This window comes from Capra hircus, chromosome 6 (genome assembly GCF_001704415.2).
Source record: "Capra hircus breed San Clemente chromosome 6, ASM170441v1, whole genome shotgun sequence".
In the NCBI taxonomy this organism is placed as follows: domain Eukaryota; kingdom Metazoa; phylum Chordata; class Mammalia; order Artiodactyla; family Bovidae; genus Capra; species Capra hircus.
The window spans coordinates 88,262,951-88,289,183 of record NC_030813.1 but is presented as its reverse complement, the minus strand read 5'-3'; the positions used below and the strand labels follow the sequence as shown (position 1 = coordinate 88,289,183).

At 38.2% G+C, this 26,233-nt stretch overlaps 1 non-coding gene across 1 annotated transcript; it reads left to right on the top strand.

Moving 5' to 3' along the window:
- Positions 18,588-18,659, top strand: TRNAC-GCA. The gene has a single exon. It is a non-coding gene; the product is annotated as a tRNA-Cys (tRNA).

The window sequence follows — 26,233 nt, the reverse complement described above, 5'->3', positions numbered from 1 at the left end:
TTTGCTTATAGTTTCTTGAATTAGGTTTTAGTTATTCATTAATAAAAAGAGTCCTAATGGGCAGGAATAGGGGACAGGAAACTGTATTAGAAGCAAACAGAATGAGCAGAGGCATGAAAGTGGTAACAAGTGGGGGCATGATAGAGAACAGGCTTATGGATACAGAGGGGGAAGGAGAAGGTGGAACAAAGGGAGAGGGTAACATGGAAATATATACACTACCATATGTATAGATAGCCAGTGGGAACTTGCTGTATGATTCAGGGAGCTCTAACCAGCGCTCTGTGATAACCTAGAGGTGTGGGATGGGCTGGGAGGTGGGAGGGAGGTTCAAGAGGGAGAGGACATATGTATACCTATGGCTGATTCATGTTGATGTATGGCAGAAACCAACACAAATCTCCTTCAATTAAAAATAAACAAATTTTTAAAAAATGACGGCATGGTTAGGGAATAGCAGTCATCTACTGTTGGAAATTACAGTGGATTTAGCATGAAAATCTGAACAGTGTACGACTAAGTGCCTGAGCCATCACTGTCTAATAGAAACATAATGTGAACCACATACACAATTTTTAATTTCTATTACTCACTTAATAAAGGCAAAATTAATTTTAACAATGTGCTCTAACACAACACATCCATAGTATTACCGTGTAAGCATGTAATATATTCAGTTCAGTCGCTTAGTCGTGTCTGACTCTTTGCAACCCCATGAACCATAGCACGCCAGGCCTCCCTGTCCATTACCAGCTCCTGGAGTCCACCCAAACTCATGTCCATTGAGTCAGTGATGCCATCCAACCATCTCATCCTCTGTCGTCCCCTTCTCCTCCTGCCCTCAATCTTTCCCAGCATTGGGGTCTTTTCAAATGAGTCAACTCTTCGCATGAGGTGGCCAAAGTATTGGAGTTTCAGCTTCAACATCAGTCCTTCCAATGAACACCCAGGACTGATTTCCTTTAGGATGGACTGGTTGGATCTCCTTGCAGTCCAAGTGACTCTCAAGAGTCTTCTCCAACATTACAGTTCAAAAGCATCAATTCTTCTGTGCTCAGCTTTGTTTATAGACCAACTTTCACATCCATACATGACCACTGGAAAAACCATAGCCTTTGGCATAGTCAATAAATATAATATAATATATATATATATATAAAAAATCATGAAGATGTTTTATAATGTCTGGTTCTATCCTCAAAACTCAGTATGTATTTACTCTTCCAGCTCATCTCACATTTTTTATTGAAGTATAATTGATTCACAATGTTGTGTTAATTACTGCTGTACAGCAAAGTAACTCAGGTATGCATGGATTCCTTTTCATGTTCTTTTCCATTATGTTCTGTCACAGGGTATTGAATACAACTCCCTGCGCTGTACGATTGGACGGTATTGCTTATCCATTCTATATATACCAGTTTGCATCTGCTAATCCCAAACTCCCAGTCTATCCCTCTTCCACCACCAGTCTATTCTCTTATGTCCATACCTCTGTTTGTGTTTCATAGACTAATTTGTGTCATATTTTAGATTTCACATGTAAGTGATATCATATGGTATTTGTCATTCTCTTTCTGACTTACTTCACTTAATATGATAATCTCTAGTTGCATCATCTCCCTTTTTAATAACCATGCTTCGGGCTCAATAGCCACAGGTGGTTAGTGGCTAGTGTACTGAACTGCACAGGTCTTGTATTGAATTGCAGGTGTTTTGGTTATGGGGAGCCACTGATAGTTTTTGAGCCACCTATCACAGTACTCATACAGTGTTGCTTTTCAACAGCTTAATGTGTTATGGTTTTCAAGATTATTTGGGGAAGAAAAAAAACTGAAGTCGAAGGCTGTTTATTGTATTGTGTAAATATTCCAGGCATAATTTTACAAAGCTTAAACTAGAGTAACAGAAATTGGAGTGAAACAAAGAAATACTAAAGACCTCAGGGGTAAAAATGTATAGAATCTGATAAATAGTTGATATAAGGGTGATAGAAATTTAAAAGAAGATTAAAATAGGTAACAATGATTTGTTTCCTAGCAAGAAAACTGAGAATGTTAAAAGGAATACTTTAGTGGTAAAAATGACGACTTCCACTTTATAGATGTTGTTCAAGGTAGTTGTAGGACATCAAAGTAAGAATTTTCATTAGGTAATTGAAGCTGTGAGCCTGTGGCTCAGAATATGGAGTAGGTAAGATGTACAGATCTGAGAGAAATATATATGACTGCTGGGGTCATGGGAGACAAAATAGTTAATGAAAAGAGATTAAGCATAGTTAAGGGAATCACCTTGCTGAATGTTTATATGTAAGAGAAGAAAAGAAACTAGCTATGATCAACCTAGTTAGCATATTTAAAAGCAGAGACATTATTTTGCCAACAAAGGTCCGTCTAGTCAAGGCTATGGTTTTTCCAGTGGTCATGTATGGATGTGAGAGTTGGACTGTGAAGAAAGCTGAGTGCTGAAGAATTGATGCTTTTGAACTGTGGTGTTGGAGAAGACTCTTGAGAGTCCCTTGGACTGCAAGGAGATCCAACCAGTCCATTCTGAAGGAGATCAGCCCCGGGATTGCTTTGGAGGGAATGATGCTGAAGCTGAAACTCCAGTACTTTGGCCACCTCATGCGAAGAGTTGGCTCATTGGAAAAGACTCTGATGCTGGGAGGGATTGTGGGCAGGAGGAGGAGGGGACAACAGAGGATGAGATGGCTGGATGGCATCACTGACTCAATGGATGTGAGTCTGAGTGAACTCCGGGAGTTGGTGATGGACAAGGAGGCCTGGCGTGCTGCGATTCATGGGGTCACAAAGAGTCGGACACGACTGAGCGACTAAACTGAACTGAACTGAAGAATGTGGAAAAGGTTAAGGTTGGATACATAGTAGAAACATAGTTCTTTCCTTGTGGCTCAAACTATAAGGAGTCTGCTTGCAAAGCAGGAGACCTAAGTTTGATCCCTGGGTCAGGAAGATCCCCTGGAATAGAAAATGGCAACCCGCTCCAGTATTCTTGCCTGGAGAATTCCATGGACAGAGGAGCCTGGCAGGCTACAGCCCATGGGATCATAAAGAGTTGGACATGACTGAGTAGCTAACACACACAGAAAACATAGTATAAAATAGATGTTGCAAAAATTAAAAAAGGAAGTTTGAAAAAGGAATGTTTAGCAACTTCATATGAAACAGAGGCCCATAGGGATGAAAACACAAAGGGCTTTTTAAAAAATAACTGGTTATGTGTCCTTGGCACATTGTGAAGCATTGCGTCAACCTTCTCATCTGTACAAAGAGAGGGTGAATGTATATGTCTGTCAAACTCCCTTTGGTGCTATCACTCTGATTAGGTCAGCAGGAATTCACAGGCAGAAAGGGAGTCAGACTTTAAAGCATTATGAAATGAGTAAATGATTATAAAGAGGAAATAGATATGAATATTATGTTAAAATATAATACCTTGAAAGAGAAGACTAATGAAGGGAAAATTCTTTTTTCCTTAGGAAAAGATCTAAGTACATTTGTAGGCAGAAGGTAAGAAACTTGTAGAAGTAAGAACAAAAGGTAAATACCAGAAGAAATATAATAAGTAGAGAAAACTTGCTATGGAGGAAAGAGGTGATTCAGATACACAGATTTCCCCAACATTTACTGAATGTCCCTCTACACTAAGTACCATGTGAAATGTTCTTGTAGATGATATTCCATTTAATTCTCATTACAGCTCTGTAAGGCCAGAATTATTATTTATATCTTTTATAAAGGCCGTTGTGGTATTGCTGTTAAGACCACGAGTTTTGTAGTTAGACTTTCTAGGCTCAAACCTCAGCATATCTAGGTAGCTAGGAACACCTGAGAAAGTTTTTTACTTTTTCTTTCACTTTCCTTATCTGTAAAATAATTTCAATCTCATGGGGGTTTTGTAAGCACTAAAGAAATAATGCACCTAAAGTCTTTAATTCCTGAGAATATTCTGCTGAAGCAGTTTTAAACTGGGGTAGTTTTGTTCCCAAGTGGATATTTAGCAATGTCTGGAATCATTTTTGACAGGAGTATGCTACTGGCATCTAGTGGGTGGAGACCAGAGATGCTGTTAAATATTCTACAATGCACAGGATGGTGCCTCACAACAAAGAATCCTCTGACACATATGTCAATATTGCAAGGCTAACAAACCGTGTTTTACAGATATTAGCTATTATTACTACTGCTTATATAGAAGGAAATGAAGCATCCTAGAATTTTAGTAACATAGGAAAAATTACACCGTTAAAAAATGATAGAACCAAGTTTGAATCTGTTTTTCCCTCACTCCAAGTTTGAATCCAATTCAAATGCACTTCCCACACTATATCACAAATGGCACCTAAAAGTAAATTTGTACCTATCATCCAGGTCTCAATTTCTTTCTCTTTTTTAGGGAAGAGGGTACATTGTGTATTTTTTCCAAGTTTACTGGGAAATAATTGATGTGCATTAATACATAAATCCAAGGTACAGTATAATGGTTTGATTTTGATTTATACACACTGTGAGATGATATTAAATCAGGTTTTAGTTTCTAATACCATTTTCTAGTAAAAGGAACCAAAGTTTTTTGGAGAAATAGCTGATTCCAGGGCTCAGGTAGGAGATATACAAAATGATCTTGGAATAACATATAGTGCCAAAAAAGTATGGAAGTGCTGAAAAAACTAACCCAACAAAAACACAGATACCAGGGATGGGAGTATGTCTAAGGGCACCAGATTCAACTGAAGAGCTCCTGATGGCCAGAATTGGAACAGTTTGAACAATGACAAAACATAGTATTGGATTATAATACAGAGTATAAAATAAATACCTGTGAGTCCATGATGCTATAAATAAATGATTATAAAGAAATAATTTGGGGAGAACAGACAAATCTCCTAAGCAGAAGAATTCCAAATGATTTATGTAACTACTCTCCCCCTCAAGAAGCAGGAGACTAACTCCCTACTTCTTAAGCGTGGGATATGTCTAATGACTTCAGTCCAAAGAGAACAACCTAGAAAAAAATAACTTCACAGGAGAGAAACTTGAAGACACTACCTCAGTAAAGGATCAAGACTAATATCAAGAATAAAGTCATAGTGACAGCATGTACCCTTGACATAATGTGATGAAAAGTACTTTATCTTTGTGGTCTTCCTCCCCAAAGTTTATAACCCCAGTGTGATCATTATCCATCTCAGAGATATTTCACCAAATTACAAGAGGAATCTAAGCAGATAAGACAACTAACTGTAATGTGGTATTCTAAATGTGATTCTAGAAGAGAAAAGGGGCATCAGGTAAAAACAAACATGAATAAAGCATAGACTTTAGTTAATAAAGTATTGAAATTCCCTAGTGATCCAGTGGTTACTGCCAGATCCCAGGTTTGATTCCCTGGTAGGGGAACTAAATCCTGCAAGTTGTGTGGCATGGACGGAAAAAAAAGGAATAAGTTAATAAAATGTCAATATTGGCTCATCAACTGTGACAAATGTATTCTACTATGGGCTTCTCTGGTGACTCAGTGGCGAAGAATCTGCCTGCAATGCAGGAGATGTGGGTTTAATCCCTGGGTCATAAAGATCCCCTGGAGGAGGAAATGGCAACCCACTCCAGTATTCTTGCCTGGAGAATCCCACTGATAGAGGAGCCTGGCAGGCTACAGTCTGTGGGGTTGCAAAGAGTTGGACATGACTGAGTGACTGAGCATGGCTACATGCAAGATGTTAATTACAGGAGAAACTGAATGGGGTTTATGGGAATTCTCTGTACTATCTTTGCAAATTTTCTGTAAATCATAAACTACTGTAAAATAAGATGCTCATTTAAAAAAAACAGCAATTTTTAAAAATTACTGTTAAAATAAAGATCTGGTCCTTTTTTCCTTTCTTGTGGACAAAAGGCTAGGTCAGTTCAGTTTTTGAGGAGAAGAGCTGAACTTACAGGAGAAGAAATGGCTAGAGTAGTCTCAGTAAAGTAGACATCAAGTGGGATATTCTGAGATATGATGGGTTTGGAGGAAATTGTGTTCTTGAAAATGATGTGAAAGATTTGAAGTAGTAAATTCAATAGAAATTTTAGGGTGAATATCAGTAAGTACATTGTGTAAGTTTTTTAAATTGTTTATGTGAAGAAGAAGTATTTAAATTGTTCATGGGACAAAAGTTATTTCTGTGATAATTTAAAATAAGCATAATATTCACGTTGTTCAGATATTTATAGAGCCATTACATACAACTCATGTAACTAGTAGGAATCAGCTGTTATAGAACCAGTCTCTAGAAATACACTATTTAGACCAAAGAAGATGCTTCTGTCAGAGAAGGCTGTTCAGCAGACAATGTTCTTTGTCTATTCAATGTCTGTGGCTTGCTTCTGTTATTGAAAGGTCCTCAATTTTGTTAAGGGAGGCAATGACCCACCTAAAATAATTCAATATGCCGACATACTTGAAACTAGAGCTGGCTATGGAATACAACTGTGGCCAGTTAGGATTACAGTGAAAGTTGCTCAGTCATGTCTGACTCTTTGTGACCCCATGGACTATACAGTCTATGGAATTCTCCAGGCCAGAACACTGGAGTGGGTAGCCGTTCCCTTCTCCAGGGATCTTCCCAACCCAGGGATCAAACCCAAGTCTCTTACAGAGAAAGTGCAAAATATTATCTTCATTGTTTCTCGTTTATCCTTCCTTTCTGTAACACCAATTCTAAACCCAGAGTGCAGGAATAATCCTGTGACTATGAGGGCATAATTGTAGGGCTGCAGCTTACACACTAGGGAGAGTAGGATAAAGAGAGGCACAGCCACATCTTCACAATATTTTCCAGTGACTATGCTAGCCTGGGCATATTACTACCAGATTTCTAGTTATCTGAGGAAAATAGCTTCACTTAGTAGTCTGTGAAGTCAAAAGTGACCCTTACTGAAATAGCTCCCTGAACTGATCCTGTGACTTAAAGAGTGAAAGAGAAAGAGAATATTGATTTAGCTCTTAATCAATCAATGGGATGGCTAATGGAGAAATATCAATTGCATCAAAAAGAATAAAGTATTTGAGAATAAATCTAATTAAGGAAGTAAAAGACTCGTACTTGGAAAAGTAGGAGACACTGGTGAAATACATTGAAGATGATACAAACAGATAAAAAGATACATCACACTCATAGACTGGAAGAATTAACATTGTTAAGATGACATTCTATCTGAGGCAATTTACAGATTCAGGGCAATCCCTATCAAAATACCAATGGCTGGGAGAATGGCACTGAAACATGTATACTATCGTGTAAGAAATGAATCACCAGTCTAGGTTCAACACAGGATACAGGATGCTTCAGGCTGGTGCAGAAAGATGATATGGGGAGAGAGGTGGGAGGGTGGTTCAGGATTGGGAACTCATGTACACCCATGGCGGATTCATGTCAATGTATGGCAAAACCAATACAGTATTGTAAAATAAAAATAAATAAATAAATGAAAATGAAAAAAAAATACCAATGGCATTTTTCACAAAACTAGAACTAATAATTCTAAAATTTGTTTGGAAACAAAAGACCAAGACAATCTTAAGAAAAAAGAACAAAAGAGGATATACCATGCTCCCTGATGTCAAACTATGCTACAAAGATATAGTAATCAAAACAGTATGGTACTTGCACAAAAGCAAACACATAGATGAATGGAATCAAACAGAGAGCCCAGAAATAAACCCATATTTATAAGCTCAATTAACCTGCAGAAAAGTAGTCAGCAATGGGGTAGAGACAGACTCTTCACTAAATGGTGTTGAGAAAAGTGGACAACTACATGTAAAAAAATCAAACTGGATTACTTTTTCACAACATATACACAAACTCAAAATAGATTAAAGACTTAAATGTATTAATAAGACCTGAAACCATAAGACTTCTGGAAGAAAACAGAGGCAATACACTCTTTGACATGAATCTTAGCAATATTTACTGTATATGTCTCCTTAGGCAAGGGGGAAGAAAGCAAAAATAAATGAATATATCAAACCGAAAAGGTTTTACACAGCAAAGAAAACTATCAACAAAATAAAAACTCTGCCTACTGAATGGCAAAGATTTGCAAATGGCATATCCAACAGGGGTTAATATCTAAAATATACAAAGAACTGATACAACTCAAAATAAAACAAAAAGGCTGATTAAAAGATGGTAGAAGACCTGAATAAATATTTTTTTCCAAAGAAGACAACAGATGGCTAACAGACACATGAAAATATGTTCAACATTGCTAATCATTAGGGAAATGCAAACTAAAACCACAGTGAGATATCCTTTCATACCTGTCAGGATTGCTATTATAAAAAAGACAACAAATATTAAGCATTGGCCAGACATGGAGAACAGGAAACCCCTGTGCACCAGTGGTGAGAATGTAAATAGATGCAGCCACTGTGGAAAACAGTATTCAGTTCAGTTTAGTTCAGTCACTCAGTTGTGTCCCACTCTTTGCGACTCCATGAATCGCAGCACGCCAGGCCTCCCTGTCCATCACCAATTCCTGGAGTTTACCCAAAACTCATGTCCGTCGAGTCGGTGATGCCATCCAGCCATCTCATCCTCTGTCATCCCCTTCTCCTCCTGCCCCCAATCCCTCTCAGCATCAGGGTCTTGGAGATTTCTAACAACAAAAAAAATTAAGCTACTGTATGATTCAGCATTTCTACTCCTAGGTATTTAGTCTATAGAAAAGGAAAACCCTGATTAGAAATGATTAATGTATGCCTGTGTTTATTGCAGCACTATTTACAATAGCCAAGTTATGAAAGCAATTAAGTGACCATGGATAGATGAATGGATAAAAATGTGAGATACACACCCAGATACACAGTGCAGTATTACTCAGCCATAAAAAAGAATGAAATCTTGCCATTTGGGACAACACAGATGGACCTAGAAGGTATTATGCTAAGTAAAACAAGTCAGACAAGGAAATAATACTGTATAATTTCACTTATATGTGGAGAGGAGAAGGGGACAACAGAGGATGAGATGGCTGGATGGCATCACTGATTCAATGGACGTGAGTCTGAGTGAATTCCGGGAGTTGGTGATAGACAGGGAGGCCTGGCATGCTATGATTCATGGGGTCACAAAGAGCTGGGCACGGCTGAGCGACTGAAATGAACTGAACTGAACTGACCTGAATCAAATAGAAATAGAATATGGATATAGAGAACAAAAAGTAGTTGTTAGAGGGGAGATGGGTGAGGGAGGAGAAAAGTAAGTGAGAGAAATTAAGAGGTACAAAATAAATGTCACAGTATGAAATGGGAAGCACAGAGAATGTAGTCAATAATTATGCAATATCTTTGTATAGTGGCAGATGGCAACTAGAATTATCATGGTAATCGTTTTGAAATGTATGGAAATATTGAATCACTATTGTATGCACCAGGAAATAATATAGTGTTTTAGGTCAATTAAACTTCAATAACAAATGAACAAAAACATCTCATAGGAAATCACATCATAATTTGTGGCTACCAGAGGTGAGGGGACGGGTTTCGCATCCTCCTGCCAATGCAGGAGCTGCAGAAGACGAAGGTTTGATCCCTGGGTGAGGAAGATCCCCTGGAGAAGGAAATAGCAACCCACTCCAGTATTCTTGCCAGGATAATCCCACAGGCAAAGGAGCCTGGCGAGTTACTGTCATTGAAGTCACAAAGAGTCAGACACAGCTGAGAAACAGGGCAGGCATGCAGAAGGTGACGGGACAGGGAAGGGGAGTTATATGAAGGTAGTCAAAGGTATAGAATTTCCAGCTATAAGATAAATAAGTATTAACGACGATAAGATAATTAACCCTGCTCTACCTTATAAAGGAAAGTTCTTAAGAGAATAAATCCTGAAGAAAAATATTTTTTCTGTTTCTTTCATGTTTATATGAAATGATGGATGGTCACTAAACCTATTGTTATGATCCTTTCATGATATATGTAAGTCAAATCATTACGTTGTGTATCTTAAATTTATGCAGTGCTGTACTTCGATAAAACTGGGGCAAAAAAGTGAACCTCCAACATAGCCTACTCTTTAGATTTAAAGTGAAAGAAATTTGTTATGCAAAATGAAATGGATTATTGTTAATCCATGGAGGAAATATATTTGCTCTGAACAAAATGGCTAAAGGAATCTCTGAAGTCCTGGAACAAAACTCTCTCTGCAGCTGTTTTAGACCTTGCTGGAAGCCGGGGAAAATGTGAAGAGAGCAACATAGACTTTTCTTCCACTCATGGACAAAAGTAAGTCTAGTATTTTCCCAGATGTCAAAGGACAAACTGACTCAGTTGTTGAGCACTGTTTTCAGAGACTTCATAATTAGAGGAAGAGATAAAACAGAAAGCATAGAACCACATTGTGGAATGTCAACAGAGGCATTTTAATGTCAAAAACTGACAGAAAAGTTCTACATTAACAAAGAGTGTTAGTTAAGCATATAAGACTAATGATCATACTACTTGAAATAAAATTACCAATGAAATATAAAAGTAAGGAGTAACTTCATTAAATCTGATAACCCAGGAAGCAGTGATTTTTTTTCCTCTCAGAGAAACTTTGAGGAATTTTGAGTTGCTTGAATAAACAGGATTGAAATAAAGAAATGGTGGATGGAACACATGATCCTCCACAGGTGAAGTACTGAGAGCAAATGCAGAAGACCTGGCAAAATCCATGTGAGCCACCAGCCCTTTCCCTTTTCCACCATCCAAAGTCAGTGGAACAATGTGGATCCTATTACCGCTTCTGGGAAACACAGTTGGTTCCAGGAGGTCATGGCAAGCAGAGGCGCCCAAAGTGGCATTTACTCCCTGCCTATTTGGCCCACTAGGTAAGGAATGGGGCTCTTCATTGGCTAGCTTCTAACAGATGCAATGTGCCAGGCAAAGAATGGTGGTCCTCTGCCAGCTAATTCCTGGCCACTACTTGCTGTCTTTGGCTTCAGATACTTCCTATTTCTCCCCAGGCCACTGTACCTCTGAACTAGCAAAGTATGATTACAGTAAATCTTAACTCTTGCTATTTGTGTGTTTTTATGCTAGAAAGATTTTGAGCAGAGAAACCCACATAATCCTTGATAGTTCCCTATCAGCTTCTATTTGCGGGTAATAAGAGAATTTTCTTTGTCTCAGATGTGTCTGAGGAGACAGGAAAATCATTAGGCACATCAGTTATTTTTAGGACAAAGGAAGGGGACAGCTCTGAAACATTAGAACTTACTCTAAGAAGTAAATTTTCAAACTTTGTTTACTCAGTCAGATTCTAGAATGTACTACATTATGTAACCAACTATGGTCAGTGATGAAAAAGCCCAACCATGGGCAACTCAACTATCATTTAAAGGAGATTAAAAAAAAAAAAAAGATGGCTACCAAATAAGAAACAGTGAAAGACCTCTTGAAGAAAAGTTTGCGCATTTTAGCAAAGTAAATTTTGAGAGTTTGACACGTTCAATAAATTGTCCAAGAGCTCGAATAAAGAGAAACATTAAAATGATGAAAGAAAAGATGAAGTACAGACACATGAAAGAATTTCAATCTAAAATGGAACGGGAGACTCTGAAATGGAGAATCTCACACGTGCACCCTCAGAAGAATGGTACTTAAGAACTGCCAGACTGCCTTCCCATAAATGCCTCATTTACAAATGACTAGGGATTATCTCCTGACCAATGAACATCTGCTAAAAATCCCTGGCCATTCTCAAGCCAGGGAACTTCCTGCTTGGTCTCTGGCTGGACTTCTCTTTTTGCACTCCTTGCCCATAACAACAACCCATCCCAAACCCTCAACAGACTTGTCTGTAGCTTGCCACAGCATGTATTTCCCAAATTGCTATTCCTTTTCCATTCTTGAATAAACTCAGTGCCTTGTAATTTGAGCTTGTCTCAATTTATCTCTTCATTTGGGTTGACAGAAGGAAGGAATTCAATATGCCTATATTACTCAAAAAGAGAAAAAAAGCCAAAGAAGTACTAAGGTAAACATAAAGAGAAGTGTTAATCGGATGAAGAAAGTCTGAGTCTGAAACTAAAATGGGTTCCCTGAACACAAGGAAAAATAAATGAAAAGAGAGATTAATAGTGTAGGTTTAAAGAAAATAAGTTCAATTATTTCTAAGCAACTCATGAATGAAGAGAAAATTTACAGATAGTAAAGACAGTTGAAAGACTACATAGAAAATAAGAACAATGAAATTTTAGTGTGTTAAAACTTACAGTAAAGCATCAAAGCCAATCTAGAAAACACTAGCCTCTGTGTTGTTTCTATTATTAAATACAAACGAATGAAAAGAAATGATTTCAAACCTCAAAACATTTGAAAATGAGCTGTAAAATTTAAGGAAAGCAGGAGAAAGAAACTAATAGAATACATAAAATAAGTAACTGCAAATTAAAGATCTATAGACAGTGTTAAAAGCTAGGAACTGGACCTTTCAAACACATCAAATATATAAAACATGCTGGTAAATCTAAATAACAACAAAAGGAATTAGCATGCTAAAATGAGATATCTATAAACATTTTTAATTAGCTATTATATAACTATATTGTGTGTGTGTGTGTGCGTGTGTGTGTGTGTGTGCTCAGCTGTGTCTGACTCTTTGTGACTCATGGACTATAGTGAGCCAGGTTCCTTTGTCCATGGAACTTTCCAGTCAAGAATACTGAAGTAGGTTGCCATTTCCTACTCCAAGGGATCTTCCTGACCCAGGGATCAAACCCATGTCTCTTGTGTCTCCTGCAATGTTAAAAAACTTAATGATATATATTTTATAGAAAATATAAATTGATAAGATAGATTCTAAAATAATTAGAAAACCTCAAAAAACCTCCAAGCTGAGAAATAATTTAAAATTGTGTTATTTTTTTAAGGTTTCCATTTTGATAGTTTTACAGGTGAATTCTTCTAAACATTCAGAAAAGAGAAAATACAAAGCGCCTAGGAAAAGAAGAAAATTTTCTAACTCAGCTAATATAAACCTACTAGCAAAATCTTCGGAGAAGGCGATGGCACCCCACTCTAGTACTCTTGCCTGGAAAATCCCACGGACGGAGGAGCGTGGTAGGCTGCAGTCCATGGGGTCGCGAAGAGTCAGAGACGACTGAGCAACTTCACTTTTACTTTTCACTTTCATGCATTGGAGAAGGAAATGGCAACCCACACCAGTGTTCTTGCCTGGAGAATCCCAGTGACGGGGGAGCCTGGTGGGCTGCTGTCTATGGGGTCGCACAGAGTCGGACACGACTGAAGCGACTTAGCAGCAGCAGCAGCAACAGCAAAATCTTACAAAGTATAGAAATCTGCAGTTGTTTCTCAGTTAAGACAAACAATGTAAACATTCTAAATATACAGCAAATGTAATACAACATGATTTTAATATAATAACATATCATGATTGAGTATGAACTATACTAGAAAATAAGAATGGCTTAAAGTCAAGAAATTAATAAAGCAGTGCATAGCAACCATTGGCCTAGGAAGAAAGGCTACATAAATATTTATTGGTCTTTGATGTGGGGTGGTGGGGAGAGGGCAACAAATGACTTTTATTATCTTACTTGCTACTCCTCCTATGAACCAACTGAGATGTAGGCAAAGGACTCAAACAAATGGAGATTAAAATATAGTCATCACTTCATATCCACCAGGGCCTCTCCCCACCTCCCACCCATGGATACCAAAGTCTACTGATGCTCAAGTCCCTTTTATAAATGTCCTGTATTTGCTTATCCTACTCACATTCTCTCCTAAATGCTAAGTCATCTCTACATTACTTATAATACCTAATACAATGTGAATGTTATGTAAATAACAGTTTGGATCCTGGACCCAATTCCAATATGTGTGTGTCAACAAACAATTCTCAGATGAGAAATCAACTCAATTCTATCCAGAGACAGCATCAGATTCTACAAGTAAAGGGCAGGACTGCCTCCACTTCAGGCACCAAACGCAAACCTGAGTTGTAACTGCTCCTGACCAACCAGCTTCAACCGCCTCCAATTCAAGATGCCAACCGCAAGTCCAGGTTGTTACTTATACTTCTGAGCAACTGGTTATAGATCAGACATTCCTATGACACCCTTATCATTTTGAATAATTTGCTAGACTGTTTCACAGAACTGTGGAAACATGTTTACTCGCTAGATTACGAATTTATAAGAGGTTAAGAAGAGGTGGCAAGAATACACAGAGGAATTATACAAAAAAGATCTTAATGACTGGAATAACCACGATGATGTGGTCACCTAAAGCCAGACATCCTGTAGTGTGAAGTAAAGTGGTCCTTAGGAAGTATTACTATGAATAAAGCTAGTGGAAGTGATGGAATTCTAGCTAAGTTATTTCAAAACCTAAAAGATGATACTGTTAAAGCACTGCAGTCATTAGGCCAGCAAATTTGGAAAACCAGCAATGGCCACAGGACTGGTAAAGGTCAGTTTTCATTTCAATCCCAAAGAATGGCAATGCCAAAGAATCTTCAAACAACCATATAATTGCACTCATTACACATGTTAGCAAGATAATGCTCAAAATCCTTCAAGCTAGGCTTCAATAGTACATGCACTGAGAACTTCCAGATATACAAGCTGCATTTAGAAAAAGCAGAGGAACCAGAGATCAAATTGCCACAATCTACTGGATCATAGAAAAAGCAAGGGAATTCCGGAAAAACATCTACTTCTGCTTCATTGACTATGTTATAGCCTTTGATTGTGGACTGTGTGGATCACAACAAACTGTGGAAAATTCATAAAGAGATGGGAATGCCAGACCACCTTACCCATCTCCTGAGAAACCTGTATGCAGGACAAGAAGCAGTAGTTAGAACAAGATATGGAATAACCGCTTCCAAATTGGAAAGGAGTACATCATGGCTGTATTTTTTCATCCTGCTTCTTTAATTTATATGCAGAGCACATCACATGAAATGCCCAGCTGGATGAATCACAAGCTAGAATGAAGATTGCCTGGAGACATGTCAACAATCTCAGATATGCAGGTGATACCACTCTAACGGAAGAAAGTAAAGAGGAATTAAAGAGCATCTTGATGAAGGTGAAAGAAGAGAGTGAAAAAACTGTCTTAAAATTCAACATTCAAAAAACAAAGATCATGACATCTGATCTCATCACTTCATGGCAAATGGATGGGTAAAAAGTGGAAACAGTGACAGATTTTATTTTCTTGGGCTCCAAAATGACAATGGACTGTGACTGCAGCCACTAAATTAAAAGATGCTTGCTCCTTGGAAGAAAGCTATGACAAACCTAGACAGTGTATTAAAAAAGCAGAGATATCACTTTACAGACAAAGGTCTGCATAGTCAAATCTGTGTTTTTTCTAGTAGCCATGTATGGATGTGAGAGTTGGACCATAAAGAAGGCTGAGCACCGAGGAATTGATGCTTTTGAACTTTGGTGCTAGAGAAGACTCTTGAGAGTCCCTTGGACTGCAAGGAGGAGATCAAACTAGTCAATCCTAAAGGAAATAAACCCTGAATATTCATTGGAAGGACTGATGCTAAAGCTGAAGCTCCAATACTTTGTCCAGCTGATGTCAAGAGCCTATTCACTGGAAAAGCCCTGATGCTGGGAAAGACTGAGGGGAAGAAAAAGGGATGACAGAGGATAAGATGGTTGGATAGCATCACTGACTCTATGAACATGAATCTGAGCAAACTCGGAGATAGTGAAGGACAGGGAAGCCTGACCTGCTGCAGACCATGGGGTAGCAAAGAGCTGGATACAACTTAGTGACTGAACAACAACAACAACAAAGGCTATTAAAGGATATACAGATCCACAGCCAGATGAAGGGTTTCATAGGGTGAGATCCCAAACAGAAGAACTTCTGTCCTCAAGGAGCTTATATGGTCCAGCACTGTAGCATATGGAAATGTTCTAATTCCCCAGGTTGGAAACTCTCTCAACCTCCTCCTTTGGGTTTTTTTGGAGTCCTCATTACTTAAGCATGATTGATTAAATCATCAGTCAATGATGATTGATTGGCCAAGCAATCTAGCCCTCCTTTCCTCCCTGTAAATCAACCCCCTTTTCAAGATTGGTCTTCCGTGCCACCAGCTCACTTTCTGAGGTGTTTTCAAAAGCTACCTTAATTAAAGTAAATCAGTTATGTGGAAAGGGACTTCTGAATAACTCAACACTCACTTCACCTTTGTGGCTCTGAAGCATTTTCAAGAACTGAGGACAAGAGACAATGTACAATAATAAAAGATGCACCCATTGCTCAGGAAATTTGGGATTTGAGAGCTGTGAGCCTGGAACTGTGGATGAAGACCAGATATATATGAGAAATATTTTGATCATCTGAGTAACCAAACATATATATTTCTTATAAATCACAATATTGCAGATAATATATAATCTGGATGTTTAACTATGGTAGCATTATAATGTTATTATTCAGTTTCTAAGTCATGTCCAACTCTTTGAGACTCCACGGACTGTAGCCTGCCAGGTTTCTCTGTCCATGAGATTTTCTAGGCATGGGTTGCCATTTCTGACCCAGGGATCAAACCCGCGGCTTCTGCATTGGCAGACGGATTCCCTACCGTTGAGCCACCAGGAAACCCACATATAAATATATAAAAGTAACAGTATAACACAAATATTACACAGTAAAAAAGATAAAAGAATTGACTTTAAAGTCAAGTTAGCTTCCTTTCAAGATTCTGCCTCACTGGAAGGTTAGAGCTAGAATGGAAACAATTCCATGACTGAGAGGGAACAGCATAGAGTACCATCCAGACCTAAAAAGATTGGGAGAAAGTGAGTTTGATTCAGATAAAATCTTAACAGTTTTCCTTAAAAAATTGTTTGTTCGGTTGTGTTGTCTTAGTGGCAGCATGCAGGATCTTAGTTGAGGCATGCAGCTCTCTGTTACGGTGCACTGACTCAGCTGTTCTGCAGCATGTGGGATCTTAGTTCCCTGACCAGGGATCAAGCCCCCAGCCACTTCATTGCAAGATGGATTCTTAATCACTGGACCACCAGGGAGGTCCCTGTCTGAGAGCTTTAATTTCTAAAGTAAATCCATGCTGCACTCAGGTACGTTTGTTGTTTACCAAATTAAGCAGCCTCTGGTTTGCATAGTTGTAAGAATTTTGTTTTGTTTTGTTTCCCCCAGTCTTCCTGAGTCTAAAGGAGTTGTACTCACAGAGCATTTGTTAGAATATCCATATAGAAAGTTCTACTTATGTTAATGTAATAAATAGCTTTTCAGAAAACTTCCTAAGATGGTTCATTATTCATGCATGGCTTTGAATAGTGGGCTTTTGTAATAGTGGGTTTTCTCTGATTAAAATAAGATTTCACTTTTGAAGTCTCTGACACGTATGGGAAAATATTTAGCAATAGACACATATGTAGTATAATAAATTAAATATATAGTGTTTTTAAAGAACAATCTATAATACTTGAAGAAGAGGAGTTTAGACTATGTTATTGAATTGGGCCTAGATGAGGTATTCTATGAAAAGCATTTTTATGAAGTGGTAAGTAGATTTTTCATGGTTAAAAGTTGATTATCTGCCAGTGATATTTTCAGCTTATCTTTGCTTATAGGAAATGGAAGTTTATTTACGTATTTGTTTAGCTTCATGTACACATTACAATACAAAGTTTAAAGGAAAACACACGGTGGAAAAGTGAAGAGTACCTTGGTAGTCCATGTGATAACAGCTCCAAGTAAAAACCTTCACATGTGAAAAGTCCCTGTTATGGAAGTTCAGTTCTTCCTGAAAAAGAATTGCTTTGAACCTGGGATTCTGAGCTGGAACTGATTCTTTCTACCAACTGGAATTTCAAGTGTCCCTCCCTCCGCCACAACAGGATGAAGGGGCCCCAGGCTAGAATGCACCAGGGCTAAGTTCCTAGACATCTCTCCCAGAAGGAAAACAATAGACTGCTGGCATTTTTTAAGTCGATAAGAAGGAGGAAACCACTGGAACTCAAGAGAAATTAGTTGGTAATGATCTTAAAGGTGGCCGTGAACCTTTGCAGTTGCAAAGCAGAACATCTTTCAGCAAAGAGGCTCTTGATAGAGGAAGTGACTGGTCACTTTGAACAAGAAGCAAAATCGGCTTGATTCACACGAATAATCAGCCAAGCTTGAAAAATGCAAGGAAGTAAATCCAGACCCAATTTAATGTTAAGGTAACAGCTGCTTAACCACTCCAGAGAGTCTCACCAATTCCCTAATTCAAAGCAAGAGCAGTTTGTTCTATAGTTGTTTGTTCTTACATAACCACGAGGTAAAATACATTTGAACTTTCCCTTTCTGTCCATTGTAGGGGTTTGATTTCTCTCAATAATTTTTTTTCTCTAAATTTTGCAAAGTCTCAACTTAGAAGCTTTCCTAAATATTGTTATAACCATAGGTGGATACATCTTATTATAATCTCATGCCTGGAATGGACAAATGTAAGTTCACCAGGTATAATTTTGCAGCAATTGGGGTGTTCAAGAAATGTTACTTTTGTTTGATTTAAATTTAGCTAAAATATATTTAGGGCTTCCTTACTAGCTCAGACGGTAAAGCATCTGCCTGCAATGCAGGAGACCCAGGTTCAATCCCTGGGTCGGGAAGATACCCTGGAGAAGGAAATAGCAACCCACTCCAGTATTCCTGCCTGGAGAATTTCATGGAGAGAGGAGCCTGGCAGGCTACAGTCCGTGGGGTTGCGAAGAATCAGAAACTACTGACTGACTAACACACAAAAATATTTTTAAATCTCCAGGTATCAAGGCTGGCAGGAAATTCAATCTCAGTTACTTGGTCCCTCACTTCCTGGAATTCCAAACTCACCAAAATACAGAAAGGGATCCCTCTTGGTTTGGGCAGCAGAGGTTACCTTTGTGATGCCCTGTGAACCAGGCTCTGTGACATGGTGAGCCACCCACAAGCGCTGGGTTTTAGCTTCTCCAGGCCCAGCTGGGGCCTCGTTAACTCTGTGGGCCGCAACTCCCCAGGCCTTATGGAAATGAGATAGCTCAATATCTCTGATTCTGTCTTTTTCACCAATTATGAGAAGTCACCCACGTCTGTCCCTTTAAGCTGGGGAAACAAAAACACAAAAGAAAAGCTGTATGTGGGTTATATTTCTTTTTCTTTTTGGTCTTTCCTCAAAGCAAAGAAACACAGAACTTGGTGTATGTGGCAGGATTGAGGGTGGAGAGGATATAGTAAAAAGAATAGTGATAGAACAAAATAAAGCAGTATGTGCTGCTTCATAGGTAGTTAACATCTTTTACAGAACATGCTCCTAACAGGACTTATCTGTATCTGCATGTTAAGTTAATAATGAGAACACTTCATCTATTCCCATAGAAGATTAAACAAACAGCATTTTCTAGAGTGATCAAAGGGATTAAAGGGACATTTTTTTTTTAATGGGACATTTTTATACCCAGAATCAGGTTTAATGAGGCCCTATTCTATGGATATAAGAGATTCGCAGGTATCAGGACTCTAAGAAATTGTATGTGGCTTCAAGTATACGCTAGAATATTAGAATTACTTAAAAGTGAGAGTGAAAGTTGCTCAGTTGTGTCTAGCACTTTGCAACCCCATGGACTATACAGTCTATAGAATTCTCTAGGCCAGAATACTGGAGTGGGTAGCCTATCCCTTCTACAGGGGATCTGCTGGACCCAGGAACCGAACCAGGGTCTCCTGCATTGCAGGCGGATTCTTTACCAACTGAGCTATTAGAGAAGCCCAGAAGTACTTTAGACTTACTCTTATAAGTAATTAATCTAAGAGTAAGAGTAATTGAAGTCCCTCAATTACTGCAGTGGCAGATGGTAACTGCAGCCACAAAATTAAAAGATGCTTGCTCCTTGGAAGAAAAGCTGTGACCAACCTAGACAGCATATTAAAAAGCAGAGACATTATTTTACCAACAAAGGTCTGTCTAATCAAAACTATGATTTTTCCAGTAGTCATGTATGGATGTGACAGTAGGACCATAAAGAAGGCTGAATACCAAAGAATTGATGCTTTTGAACTGTGGTGTTGGAGAAGACTCTTGAGAGTCCCTTGGACTGCAAGGAGATCCAACCAGTCCATCCTAAAGGAAATCAGTCCTGAATATTCTTTGGAAGGACTGATGCTGAAGCTGAAGCTCAATACTTTGGCCACCTAATGTGAAAAGCCGAGTCATTGGAAAAGACCCTTGATGCCGGAAAAATTGAAGGCACGAGAAGGGGACAACAGAGGAAGGGATGATTGGATGACATCACTGACTCAATAGACATGAGTTTGAGCAAGCTCTGGGGGATTGTGAAGGACAGGGAACTCTGGCGTGCTGCAGTCCATGGGGTGGCAGAGAGTTGGACACAAATGAGCGATTGAACAAAAACAGCTACAGTCCTAAAGAGTGCCTTGCAGTTAGTCTTTCAACATCAGCATCAACTAAGTCTTTCATCTTCATGTTCCTAAAGATGAATGATCTCAGACCGTTCCCTGAATTCTGATGCTCATTTTGGGTAAAGTGCTAATGGAGAGCTCATTGTGAGCATTTCCCCATGCTTGGTTGTAGGCTGTTCAGACACTGCAGAAGGAAATGTCGGTCCCGAGTTCCTGTGGGCACCAAACATTTCTAAGCATCATCATAGACTGTGGACTGTGATTTTTTTTTAAATTAATAATTAAACTTCCTTAAACTGGTTTTATTTAATGTGCAAGAAAGCACATGGTTCTTGAGTAAAAGAACATTTAATTTTCTAATCAATGCCACAGAGATGTTTTCTTGCATTTATTTCTACCCAGTTCTGAATTATATGTTGATTGTGTGTAATGGATGTTTAGTAAGGAATAGGGGACAAAATTAGATGCTATTCTAAATAGCTCATGCCTGGTTTTAATGTCAAATGGCTTCTATTTTCTGTAATTATCTATGAATAGTAAGTCATAGGGTCTGTCAGTTCAGTGTTTTCTGAAGAGCAGCCATGTCACCATCACTGGGGAACTTGTTAGAACTGACCCAGCCCAAACGTACTGAATCAGAATCTGCATTTATTAGGTACATAAAGTTTAAACAGCATGTCTTCGGAAACAGTTTAGACTGAATTATTTGTGAAACTTTGGAAAACTATGGATGCCAAATTTCCATAGTAGATCTATTGAATCAGAATAACTGGAGTTGCATGCAACGTGCATTAAAAAAAGAAAAAAGAACTCACAGGTCAAATTTGTATGTGCTTCTAACATTTCTTCTAATAGTGGGAAGAAAACGACAATAGTAAACGGAAACATGCTTTCAGCACGAATTGTTATCAACAGGTATTCAGTTCAAGTGGTGCAATTTTTTTTTTTTTAACTAAGGCAACAGATTTGAGGATTAGCTAGAGTTTATAGATTCATGTTACTCTTTATGAATTAACAATTTGAATAATTGGAAAATAAATTGGGGAATAAATATTTTTTATACTTTTTTCCTAATGTGTACAAAGCATTAAAATATCATTAGAATATTTGATTCTGTATTGTTACATTGATGGCAAAAGTTTTTTCTGGGATGGTATATAACTACTAAAATGATTGTGTAATTTCACATTTGAACTGTCTCTAATAAGCATTTATGGGCTTCCCAGGTGGCACTAGTGGTAAAGAACCCATCTGGCAATGCAGGAGACATAAGAGACGTGGGTATGATCCCTGGGTCAGGAAGATGCCCTGGAGAAGGAAATGCCAACTCACTCTAGTGTTCTTGCCTGGAGAATTCCATGTACAGAGGAGCCTGGTGGGCTACAGTCTATGGGGTCTCAAAGAGCTGTACACAACTAAGGGACTAACACTTGGGGCTCAGAGGTAAGGAAACCACTTGCAATGCAGGACATGTAATTTAGATCCCTGGGTCAGGAAAATACTCTGAAGAAGGAAATGGCAAACTTGCTTGGGAAATCCCACAGACAGAAGAGCCTGCAGGCTATAGTCCATGGGGTCACAAAGAGTCAGACATGACTGATGCGAGTTAGCATAACATGGTAGATAGTAAGAATTTATTATTGGAATTTTCCCGAATAGTGGTAACTTCTGGGTTCTTGCTTTGTTTAGTGTGAAAATAACAGAATAAGGACCCTAGACATAAATTTTAGTGAATTTTTTTGGTCTTAAGAAAGTGAACTTTTGTAATAATAGCAGCCAAATAAGAGCAGTAACAATTTCTAGCTTGATTACTCTGGTTTTTTATCTGGCTAAAATCCATTTGAATAAAAACGCAAAAATTTCAGACCAAAGTTCAAGTTCGGTTTTGTTTTGATTCCTAAAAATCTAGATTCTAAGATTGTATGTTGTGTTTTTTTAAGGAGAGACAGTTTAGGATTATTGATCATAACCATTTTTTATCTGCTTTGGTGTATTGTTTTATTTTGCCCCTTTGTGAAAATTATTTCTAATTTAGTCTGAAACATTAATTGATACTTTGATGGATACATATGATACTCTGAGAACTAAACAATTGATTTTATTGAAAAGTTTTGCAAGATAAAATTGGGGATGACTTTTGGCGACTCAGTGGAATACAAAATTTGTTTGTTCTTTCTCTTCAAAAAAAAAAAAAAAGAGACAAAACCCTCATAAACATTTTGTGAAGACTTCCAGTCAATGGATAAATAATATGAGATTTCAGAAAATTGGTAATAAAATATAAACTCTCCCTGTTAGTTTAAACTGTAAAGATGTGCAAAATATATCGTGCCTCACAATATAGCAGAATTGTAGTTTTCTGTGTAGTCATTGGATTAAATACCCAGAAGACTTCTGACTCTCTGCTTTCAGACAGCATGGAAAAAAGTGGAGTATCCTAATCTCAAAAATCTAATCAAGTTTACTACAGAAATTGCTTTGTTAACTAACGGTAATAAGTCTTAAGTAGAAGGGTTCTCTCAAATGTAATTTTAATATAGTTTTGCTCCCATAGAAACCCTTTTCATCTTGCTTTGACTCTAGTGTAAATGTAGAACACTTAAGTAAATTTCTGACTGGAAGGTAATCTACATTCTCCTCTTAGAAGAGAATCCAATTTATGAGCAGTAACTGCTAATTTGCTAAGTCTCTCCCTCAGTAAAGGCTACTAAGCCTCATTGAAAACGGTGAATCCTATTCTAATATTTTAAAATGGTAATTAATTCACAGTACAAAGGGTATTATGAGGTACCTCCTAAATGTTTTGTAGAATTGAATTGACAGTTATATAAAAAAAAAAAGCACAATTCTGAAGTCAACAAATCTGATGGCACTTCAAAATACAAGTGTTGGTATAATTAGTAGGAGTCCGTTATATAAGTTTATTGTACATTTATGGAATGGTCTGCCATGTGAAAAGCACTTTGCCACATCTCTGATTTTGAACCTCTGTCTTTCCATGAGAATACATCAACTCTGTTCAATAACTTTACATACTCATCTGTTTTATCTCAAATTCTACTATTTTAGAATTCCTTGAGCTACCAAGAGGAAAACCATGGAATCAATGCAAAGTAATCTGATGATAATTCTGAAGGCTTCAGTAATAAAAAACAGCTATAACTACTAGGTCATGTCATTGCTGAATTGTAATTTACAGGGGAAATGTGTATTTGGTCCTCTCACATATATTTGGTTCTCATCCATAGTTCCTGGCTTATAGCTTTCAAAACCCTTGGGATTTTCTGAGCAAAAGGAGCAATGAAATAATATTTAGTCTCTTGTACTTAGTTCCTCAGAACACTTCTGGAAAGGTGACTTTTTGATCCCGTTCAAACGTGGGGGCCAGTTGCCAGGAGAACCATGTTATTAGAGAGGAACTTTCAGTCTTGCTTGCTCCACCTGTGGGAGTGTGGGGGAAAGGCCTGGAGGCTAAATCTATCACCAACGGCCAATGATCAACCATGCCCATGTAATGAAGTTTCTAGGGTTTGGAGAGCTTCTGAGTTGCTAAACGTGGAGAATGGGGAAAGTGGTGGGTCTGAGGGGGACTTGGAGGCTCTGCCTTTTTCCTGTGTTTTCTCCTAGGATCTCTTCATCTGGCTACTGATTCCTGTATTTTAGTATCCTTTTTATAAAAAATTGGTAATCTAGTAAGTCAACAGGTTTTTCTGAGTTCTCTGAGCCATTCTAGCAAAGTATTCAAACCTGAGAAGTGGTGGGAACCTCTTGATTTATAGCAAGTCAGTCAGAGGTACATGTAATAATCTGCATTTGGGATTGGCATACTGAGTTGGAGGGGGTCATAGTTACCTCCAGTTTTAGCCCATCAGTTAGAAGCACAGGGCTTCCCTTCTGGGCTTCCCTTTGGTGTCTGAAGTGGAGAAGAGTATAGTAAGACTGAACTCTTTACCTGAGGAATCTGATGCAACCTTTAGATGCATAGTGTCAAAATCGAACTGAATTCTTGGACAGCCTGCATGTGCCCCGGAATTGCTTGTTGATGTGGGGAGGCCTCCAAACACACGCTAGTTGGAATTGGGTCCAGGAACCCTTTTGGAATCATATCAAGGAACATTTGGAAGAATTTTAAGTTTTAATTTCTCCCTTATTTCTGCTTAAATCCCATTTTCTATTATCATTCAGAATTTCCAAGGACAAATATTCCACAGACTTGAGAAAAAAGAGGAAAATTATAAAAACAATGGAGGGTAGACAAAGTTATCTGTTTATGTTAGTTGAGTATAAACAGTTAAACATGTTAATTGATAAGCCAAACTTTAACAAGGAAAGAGGCTAATTATGGTGACAGTCAAAGATAAGGATGAAATGAATATTCTTAAATCAAGAAAAAAAGGGAAAACCAAGACAAATGATAAATATTTTTTCTTCACGTTTTGTCCCATAGTGAAATTATTTTTCTAAAAGCAAATGATTGAATAAAAATCCCGAAGTCCCAATTTACCCTTGTAAGATACTGATTTTCCTCTGTAGGAAAAGGCTGTGGGAACAACATTGCCTCAGCTGCTAGCCAAAGGACAAATTAGGTTACCTAGTAAAGCTTCTCCATTTCTAATTTCTAGACTCTTATATTAATAAATTTTCCTATTTAATTTTTGTGCTCTCAGTGGGAGTATCAAAACTCTGGTAAAAAAAAAAGGTCCAAGATGAAAACTGCTTATTCTGTGATAGTAAGAGGAAACTAAAACCTGTTCATTTCACTCTGTTAAGTTAGTTATTGTTAGTCACTCAGTCATGCCTGACCCTGCAACTCCCTGGACTGTAGCTCACCAGGCTCCTCTGACCATGGGATTCTCTAGGCAAGAATACTGGAGTGGGTTGCCATTTCCCTACTTCAGGGGATCTTCCGCATGCAGGGATCAAACACAAGTCTTCTACATTGTAGGCAGATTCTTTACCATCTGAGCCACCAGAGAAACTCCTGTTAAGTAGATACAGTAAATATTCACTCCCTCATTCATACAATAAATATTCTTTGAGTGTCTGCTGTGTGCCAGGCTCTATTTTATATGTATGAAATGTTGGCATTTTAATTCCTAATCAATCTAATGCCATGATTAAAGAAATAATAATATTAAGAGTAATGTCTAAAGCTCAACATTCAGAAAACTAAGATCATGGGATCTGGTCTCATCACTTCATGGAAAATAGATGGGGAAACAGTAGAAACAGTGTCAGCCTTTATTTTTCTGGGCTCCAAAATCACTGCAGATGGTGATTGCAGCCATGAAATTAAAAGACGTTTACTCCTTGGAAGAAAAGTTATGACCAACCTAGATAGCATATTGGAAAGCAGAGACATTACTTTGCCACCAAAGGTCCGTCTAGTCAAGGCTATGGTTTTTCCAGTAGTCATGTATGGATATGAAAGTTGGACTGTGAAGAAAGCTGAGCACCGAAGAATTGATGCCTTTGAAGTGTGGTGTTGGAGAAGACTCTTGAGAGTCCCTTGGACTGCAAGGAGATCCAACCAGTCCATTCTGAAGGAGATCAGTCCTGGGTGTTCTTTGGAAGGACTGATGCTAAAGCTGAAACTCCAGCTTTACTTTGGTGGCTTTTACTTTGGCCACCTCACGTGTAGAATTGACTCATTGGAAAAGACTCTGATGCTGGGAGGGATTGGGGGCAGGAGGAGAAGGGGACGACAGAGGATGAGATGGCTGGATGGCATCACCAACTTAACGCACAGGAGTTTGGGTGAACTCTGAGAGTTGGTGATGGACAGGGAGGC